This window comes from Saimiri boliviensis, chromosome 2 (assembly GCF_048565385.1).
Source record: "Saimiri boliviensis isolate mSaiBol1 chromosome 2, mSaiBol1.pri, whole genome shotgun sequence".
Taxonomy (NCBI): domain Eukaryota; kingdom Metazoa; phylum Chordata; class Mammalia; order Primates; family Cebidae; genus Saimiri; species Saimiri boliviensis.
In genome coordinates, this window is record NC_133450.1 from 182,348,535 (window position 1) to 182,357,498 (window position 8,964).

General features: G+C 34.2%; 1 non-coding gene across 1 annotated transcript; it reads left to right on the forward strand.

Annotated features, from left to right (window-relative positions):
* The first annotated feature begins 7,938 nt into the window (after window positions 1-7,938).
* LOC120366512 (U1 spliceosomal RNA) lies at window positions 7,939-8,103 on the forward strand. Its single transcript, XR_005581162.1, has one exon. It is a non-coding gene; the product is annotated as a U1 spliceosomal RNA (small nuclear RNA).
* Window positions 8,104-8,964: the final 861 nt, after the last annotated feature.

The following is an 8,964-nucleotide window of genomic DNA, read 5'->3' on the forward strand; positions in this document are numbered from 1 at the left end:
ATGGTATTTTATTATGGCAGCCTGAGCAGACAAATGTATTTCATTCTCACAATTCTTAGGCCTTAGCTATCGTTATTTTCCCAATTTAACAGACAAAGTAACTAAGTCTTAATTATAAGCTGTCACAATTAGTGAGTTAAAGGACTAGAATTTGACATGGTTCTTTCTAAATCTAAATCTTATGTGCCTTAAAACTATGGCACACACTTTATCTTCATTTTTAGGAATCTTAATATATATTGGCCTACTGAGAAGTCCAGCAGAAACCCAGCCCCTTCACAAAGTGCCGTGACCCATGGGGAACAGTAATGGCATCATTTTAGAGAATCCTGTTTCCAATATGAGTTAGAATTTTATAGTTACTGATTATAAAAAAATTCTTATGGAAGTGTATTCCCAGAGATACCCTGAAAATAAGTTAAAGAAGACAGTTTGGCTCACAGAAACTTGTTAAATTCATAATTTATTAGTAGTGTCTCAAATGGAGACAGAATATGTGAATTCCTGAATAGAATGAATGAGCTTCTGCACTTTGAACAGATAGTAAGTATACAATTGAAAATCAGGAAGACCACCTGCCAGACAGTTTTTCAAATGCAAAATAGAAGAGAGATCCATGTCTTAAGTAGAATCCTCACATCTTCTTTTGTCATATATATCATAGCCTATTTTAATCTACCTGAACTGTTATTTTTTACTGATTTATTGAGATATAATTTATATACCAAACAATTCATCCATTCAGAGTGTACCAGTCAATGGTTTTTAGTGTCTTCACAGAGTTATTCAACCATCACTACTCTCTAATTTTAGAACATTTTCATAACCTCCAAAAGAAACCTACTTATTAGTGGGCGTTCTCTGTTTCCCCACAACCAACTCCCTGCCTCTCAGCCCTAGGAAACCAGTAATCTACCTATTTTTCCTTTTTCTTTTTGAGACAGAGGAGTCTCACTCTGTCACCCAGGCTGCAACCTTCACCTCCATGGTTCAAGTAAGTATCCTGCCTCAGCCTCACTGAGTAGAAAGCACTACAGGAGAGGGCCCCCTGCCCCGCTGATTTTTTTTTTTTTTTTTTAGTAGATATTGGATATTGGGTTTCGCAATGTTGGCCAGGCTAGTCTCCAACTCCTGATCTCAAGTGACCCACTCACGTCGGCTTCTCCAAGTGCTGGGATTACAGGAGAGAGCCACCACGTGTGCTATAATCTCCTTTTATATCACTTACTGATTTTTCTATTCTGGATGTTTCATATAAAACAAATTATGTGATTTTTCGTGACTAGCTTTTTCCACTGAGAGTAAATTTCAGAGTTCATCCATTTGTTGCATATATCAGGAATTCATTCATTTTTATGTATGGCAAGCCAAATAACATTTCGTTGTATGGGTATACTACATTTTGTTCATTCTGTCATTGTTTGATGGATTTGGGGATTTTTTTTCACTCTGGACTATTATAATAATCTTGGTATGAACATTCACATGCATGTTTCTATGTGAACATAAGTTTTCGTTTATCTAGAGTGTTTATGTTGAACTACAATTGCTGTGTTATATGGAAACTCTATGTTTCAATAAACTGTTTAATTATTTTACAAGCAGATTTACTATTTTACACTGCTACTAGAAGTGTATGAGGGTTTCAATTTCTTTACATCCTCTTTAAAGCATATTATTATCTGTCGTCTTAAATATAATCATCCAAACAGGTGTGAGGTGATATCTCAGTATAGTTTTAATTTGCATTTTGATGACGGCTAATGATGGTGAATATCTCTTCATGTTCCTTTTTCCATCTATCTGTACTCTTTAGTGAACTTTGTCTTTTGTCCATTTTGTAACTGAATTTTTTTTTTTTTACTATTGAGTTTTGGGAGCCTTTTATGTATTCAAGATACTAGTGTATCTGAAACATTAACTTTGGATCCTACAATCTTGCTGAATTTGTTTATTAGTTCTAGTTTTTTTGTGCATTCCTTAGGATTTTCTATATGCAAGGTCATGTACTTTAACAAGAGAGATCATTTTACTGCTTCATTATCAATCTTTAATTTATCTGGCAATTGCTTTGACTAGAACTTAAGGTAAAATATTTAATAGAAGCAGCAAAAGGAGACATCATTGTCTTGCTCCTAATTTTAAGGAGAAAGCATTCTGGTTTTTACCAGTAAGTATGAAGTTAGATTTGCATTTTTCATTGATATACTTTATAAGATTGAGGAAGTTCCTTTCTATTCCTAGTTTTTTGTTTTTGTTTTTTAAATAAATGAGTGTTGAATTTGTCAAATGCTTTTTATTCATTTCAATAGATGCTTTTGTCCTTTATTTTATTGCTATAGTGTATTCCATTTATTGACATTTGGATGTTAAACTAACCTTGTATTCCTGAGCTAAGTTATACTTTGTTATGGTATATAATTATTTCAGTATGTTTCTGGACTTGAATTGCTGGAATTTTGTTACTGGAACTATTCTTACCCAGGTGTTTAGTGACTTTTATAAGGGTCAAACATCCTTCTCTAATATTTTCCTTTTCTCCTTTTCATATGAAAAACGATCAGTCTTTCTGGTCTTTCCTCTGGTTTTGCCTTTTTGTGTTCTCTCTGTTCTCATCTCTTATAGGTAGCACTTATCTTTATGTCTCCTTATATAGATTGAATGTCTTTTAAAGTTAGGTTGTTATTTTTCTCCATCTTCCACAGTGTGTATATGTGAAGACTTTGAAACTGTTCCCTCTTCCTTTTCTTTTCTTTCTTCTATTCCCTCCCTCTCTCTCCTTTTCCCTTTTTCATTCCTCCTTATCTACTATAATCCTCTCCACCTCTTTATTTTCCTTTTCCTTTTTCTGGCTAAATATGTATGTATGTATGTATATATGTATGTATGTATGTATGTATGTATGTGTGTGTCCATGTGTGTGTCCGTGTGTGTGTGTGTGTGTGTGTGTGTGTGTGTGTAATAGCCTATCTTCTTTCACAAAATAATTGACCAAATTTTAACAGATGCAGGAAGAGATCCTAAAGGAAAGTTAAAAATCACTGATATGGAGAAAATAATATTAATGTGAAAAAAATGACAATGAAAAAAGACAGTTTCCTATTTAAGCACTGTGAACTATTCATCGGTATGTCTTGGGAAGAGAAAAGTAAAGATGGAAGTAAAGGAAGAAACCTTAGAGTAGTTTTCGCTTAATGAAATGTCAGTGAGTAGAATTAGAGAGGGCAAAAGAGTGAGAACAGTCTCTTTTATCAATCAGATTAAATACTTGAAAGATTTTAGGACAGTGTTTCCCAGATTGTGCTTTAGATGTTAATATGTGTTCTGGGGTAAAACAAGTGATATGGTCATTTAAGTGTAGCAATTCCTGAAGCTAAACAATATTTAGAGATTCTAATAGATTGGCATATTGCCAATAGCAAATGATCAAAATAGTATTTCTCAAACATATTTAAACATGAACCACTTGGAAAACACTGTAGCAGTCACCTGAGGACTGAGACATGCTTAGCTTTTAGATGGGGAATATCCAGTGGCCCCCACCATTCAGAAATGTCAGGGTACTGGATAGGATGATATGGTAGCAAATATATTTTTTAAAATTTTCTTGATACTTAAGTTTTGGCTCAACCATTATGAAGTTAGACCATTAGGTAAATATAATAATGTGACGATTATAGATGGTCTTATCTGAAACTAGTTCCTCAGCATTTAAACTTGCCTCTTAACCTCCAACTTACAGTTTCAAAAATAAAGAGTATAAAATATTTTAAAGCAGCAGTATAACAACAAATGTTTATGAAATAAAATGTGTCTTAAGGCCAAAGCAAAAAATAAATTGTATATTTTTTATTAATATAGTAGTTAGATAACAAAGTCAGCTGGCTGGTAGGGAAATATTTGCTATATGAGATACATAGTTACTTAAAATTCTGCAATAAAACTAGTATTTTTAAAGAAATTTTCTGTGAAAATTTCATATTGATAGTGTGGAAGGCACATTTGTTTCATTGACAAATTTGATTTATCCAAAAAATTTTGAGAAAAGAATGAAAAATGAAATATTTATTAAGAACTGCTTTTGTATTTTTAGAGAAACAATTCATTTGTCGATTAGTAATGACAATTATAACTGCATTATATCATTTAAAGTTTTAATTGGCTAATAACTATTATAAGCTTAGGTTGTCTTAGACAAAGGGGTTTCTGTAATGGTGTTATGATGGTTAATACTGAGTGTCAACTTGATTGGATATCGGAATACAAAGCATTAATCTTGGTTATGTCTGTGAGGGTGTTGCCAAAGAGATTCACATTTAATAAATGGGCTGGGGGAGGCAGATCCACCCTTAACCCAGTGGGCACAATCTAATCACCCTCCAGTGAATATAAGGCAGGCAGAAAAACGTGAAAAAGAGAGAATGGCTTAGACTTCTAACCTAAATCTTTCTCCTATGCTGGTTGCTTTCTGCCCTCAAACATCAGACTCCAAGCTCTTCTGTTTTGGGACTTGAACTGGCTCTCTTTGCTCCTTGGCTTGCAGATGGCCTATTGTGGGACCTTGTGATTCTATAAGTTAATACTTAATAAACTCCCCTTTCTCTCTCTCTCTCTCCCCCTGCTTTCTCTTCCCTATTAGTTTTGTCCCTCTAAGAGAACTCTGACTAATACAGGAATAATGCAGGACAAAAATACAGGTGGAAAATGTCTTTTGAGTTGGTGAACAATAAGTAAAACTTCATTATAACTAATAGTGTTATATCAAAAATAAGCTTTTAATAAATTAAATATAATCTTTACTTATTAAAATTAATGCTATTGTTTGTATTTTTCATTTTTTAGACCTGGGTCCTCAAACTAATTAAGTGGCTGCATTCTTCCATCATAAGTGCCTTTCCATATGTATTCTTACCAAGTCATCTGTTAACTTCTGTCTTCTATCTGAAGGCAGGTTGTTATTTTAATGCAGTATTCTTCACATTCACATTTGCTTCTGACAATTTTTGCCCATTTTCCAAGGCTTTTTCCCAATCACTTACTCCCTAAATACATTCCAGCCTTCCTAGCTTCTTCTGTTCTGCAAGGGCAGAGGGAGTTACTGTAAACCCTAGGCTATCATAGCACTCTCTTCACATCTCAGTCACTGTACTTACACCTTATTACAGTTATTTCCTAAATAATAGCCTATCTTCTTTCACAAAATAATTGACTGAATTTTAACAGATGTAGGAAGCAATCCTAAAGAAAAGTTAAAAATCACTGATATGGAGAAAAGAACATGAATATGGACAAAACGTTCAGTGAGAAAAGTTTGGTATCATGGTATTTTTAATGGTTAAGTCTCTAATGGAACTCAGAGTTTCCCTCAGACAGTATAAAAGAGGAATATAATCATTGAGAAAATATTTTCATAGCACTTTGATTATGAAGTAAATTTTTCATGTGGTATTGCTTATACAGTGTTTCATGTGGTACTGTGTAAATATTGATAAGAGAATGTCAGTAGTAGTTAGGAGACAAGTATGTTGAAAAAAATATAATGATTACTTTTGTATAATTGTTTCCTGTAGATTTTATACTTAAAAACTCAAAGCTCAAAATCAGTATATGTGTGTAAGTTAACAAAAGAATGTTCCACAGAGATAAGCATTTAGATTCAGAACTATTTTTTAAATATAAATTATCCACAGTAGTTTTATAATTCTCTGTTAAACATGCCTGTCTTTTGCATTACCAAAAGACAGCAGGTGCATTTTAAATTTCCATATATCTAGTTACAATAACAAGGTCAGTATCAGAGACATAGAAAGTACTAAATGAATTCCAACATTTTCTGTTTGAATAAATAAATAAAACATATTGTCTGACGTTGGCCATTACACATAGTATCTATGGTTCTTTTTACACTTTGAAGATAAAATGAAAATTGCAAGCTCGATAGCAAAATGGGCCAATTTTGATTTGCACATATTAACGTATGATCTTAAACACACACACACACACACACACACACACACACACACACACACACGTTTTATTTTCACTCTTCAGCAATTGGTTTAGTGCTTTAAATTATATGAGATTTCCCTCAACTCTGCTTCTAGAGTCAGGGCCTTTCAGAGCAGTGGCGCCTATTTGTATTCATTTGTTTCCATGTTTCCTGGAGTAACAGTTTGTTCACAGATCCTATTTGTTTCTTGAGCTCTTCTTTTCTCATTGCTATGTTTTGTGTGGCCAACTACACTTTATAGGTTTTCCCATTTGGATTATCTGGCTTGGAATGGTGAAATTTTAACATCTCAACCTTGACTGAAAATTTTCCTTGTTCCACTGAAATGGAGTTGAGCTTTGGTGAGATGATGTTAAATATGGGTAGGCTACAGCTTTGTCAGCTCTTGTACACTTTGCAGAGATAAAAATTCCACTAGGTTGTACTTTGATGCCACAGAATTAATGACTAAATATTCAGTGTGTAGTATTATAAAGGTTCCTTGGCATAATTGGGGTCTTAAACACCCTTTATGACATTTCCAGCCAAAAGGTTGTGTGGAATTCAAAATCTCAGCATACCTATTCAAATTCTAGGGAATATGAAAACATAATGGAAAAAATTGAGGATTTAAATGTTCTAAACCACTTCAATAAGTTAATTATAAAATGAATTATTGAGTTAAGGTGCACTTTACTTTCATGCAGAACTGTTTTCCTTTAGTATTTCCTAATGATTAAAAAAAATTGAAAAGGGCAGATTTTAATGTTAGCATTTTAACTAATAGATTCTATTTTTCAAGCATGGGCTTCATCTAACTGTGGTAGCAGGGTTTTGCTACCTAAAAGATTTTCTTAGATTAAAAACTAAGGTGTGTGTGAGCCCCTGTAATTATGTAAAAAAGGTCCTGTCTCTCTGCTCTACCGATCTCCATTACATTTTTAGACTTTATCATGGCGATATATTCATTTGTTCCATTTTATTTTCTCATTAGGTCTTTAAATTCATTAACAAAATGCTGTAGCATTTAGAGCTTTACATATGTCTTTTTACAAAGCTGTGTGACTGTTGGGATAAGCTGCAAAGGAGAAAAGACTTACAGAGTGCCTACATAAATTGATTATGAGTAACATATAAACAAGGAACAACAAACTGTGGAAGGTCACAGGAGGCCTCTGAGGAGGAAGGCCTCTCCATGCCTCATGTTCCAGTGCAGGGTATGACCTATTCTCTGTTACCATAAACATTGTGCTTAAGGATGTAAATCCTTTCGTAGCATTATGATGTAGCCAGACTTGTAGACTCCTTGTAAGGCCTGCATTTCATCAGCTTTACATAGATAATAAGCTAAAGATAAGCACATGTTCTTGTTTTGTGAAACTCCCCAACCGCCACTGATACCAATCTTTAGAATGATACACCAATTCCATCTCACTGATTCAGTTCTGGCTCACTGATTGACTCCATCATCACCCTCTCCCCACCATCACTCCACCCCTACCCTATAGATCGAAGTGATTGTAACCAATAAATAGTGTGGATGACCAGAGTTTGGGGCCTTCACTATCTCCTCCAAAGTAATGAGTGATGGCCCCCTAGTCCAACTAACTCTCTTAATCTGTCTTTTTCTCATTCCTTTGTTGCCACCAAACACAGGGTACTCATAGGTGATATAGGGCTGGCTCCCTACATTCTGGTGCCCAACTTTGGGCTCATGATTCCCTACATTCTGGCACCCAACATGAGGGGCTCATGGATCCCTATATGCGACCTGTTCGATATTCTCTAGTTTATTTTACTGGCATTTCAACTCAAATACACAGACATACATTGTTGAGTTACACAACTGTGATTTAATTAAGGCAAAAAGGGAATTCAATAAATCAGAAACAGTTTTTAAGTAATAAAGTTAATATCTTATCAAGATGAGAAAAGGGGATAAGAAGACTACACTATACCTGGCAGGGGAGATAAGATTGTCACAAAGGTGGTTTTCCCAGGGTGAGGCTTATCCATTGCACTCAGGTTGTGCTGACCCCTGCGATTTCCCCAAATGTGGGAAACTTGACTGCATGATTTGTGGTAGTGGGGGACTGTGTTGACATTCCCTCCCCAAAACAAACATTCTTTTATTAAAAAAATAAAAAGGAAAAAAAAAGAGGCTACACTATAAAAATGGGGTAAAACATGTAAGTAGAATTATTGATCTCCATCTTAGACCTGAGTCTTTTGTATTATATTCAGTCATTCAACCATAAAAATCTTTTTTGAGGCATACTCAAGGCAAGGATTTCTGGGAATTAAACATCACTTCTTCCAATTCCATAACTTCAGGAAGCTGTAATCTTGTAAGTGAATACTAGACACATAAATATCTACAATATTTGATAAAGATATAAATAAAGTTCTACAGACTTTAGAAAATTAAAAGAGTATTCCAACTGAGGAAACAAAAAGCCTTCTAGAAGGGATGGAAATTGAGTTAGAAAAGACTAGGGAAATTTTGATAAATATTAGTAGGGGAAGGCATACTAGGCAGTTGGAATAGCTAGAGTTTAAGTATAATGGGAGAATCATAGATTTTTTATTTGTTTTACTTTTCCATAAACATTTTTAAGTAAAAATCATTTTCACTAACTAAATTAAGCTTCTTGACAGATACAAAATACAGACCTGAAGTCTGTGAATGCATTTTCACATTTTCGAGTGCACTTAGAGTGTTTACAAATAAAAGAATCATATCTGGGGCATAAAGCAAATTTTACTAGGTGGTTAAAACAACAAAAATGTATTTCTTAAGAGTTTTGTAGGCTGGGAAGCACAAGATCAAGGTGCCAGCAGACTTGATGTCTGTTGAATCCCTATCTCTTACTCACAGAATTACTGCCTTCTTGATGTATTCTCACATAGCCTTGAGAGAGATCATCTCTCTCTTGTGTCCTCTTAAAGGGGTGCTAATCTCATTAATGAGGGCT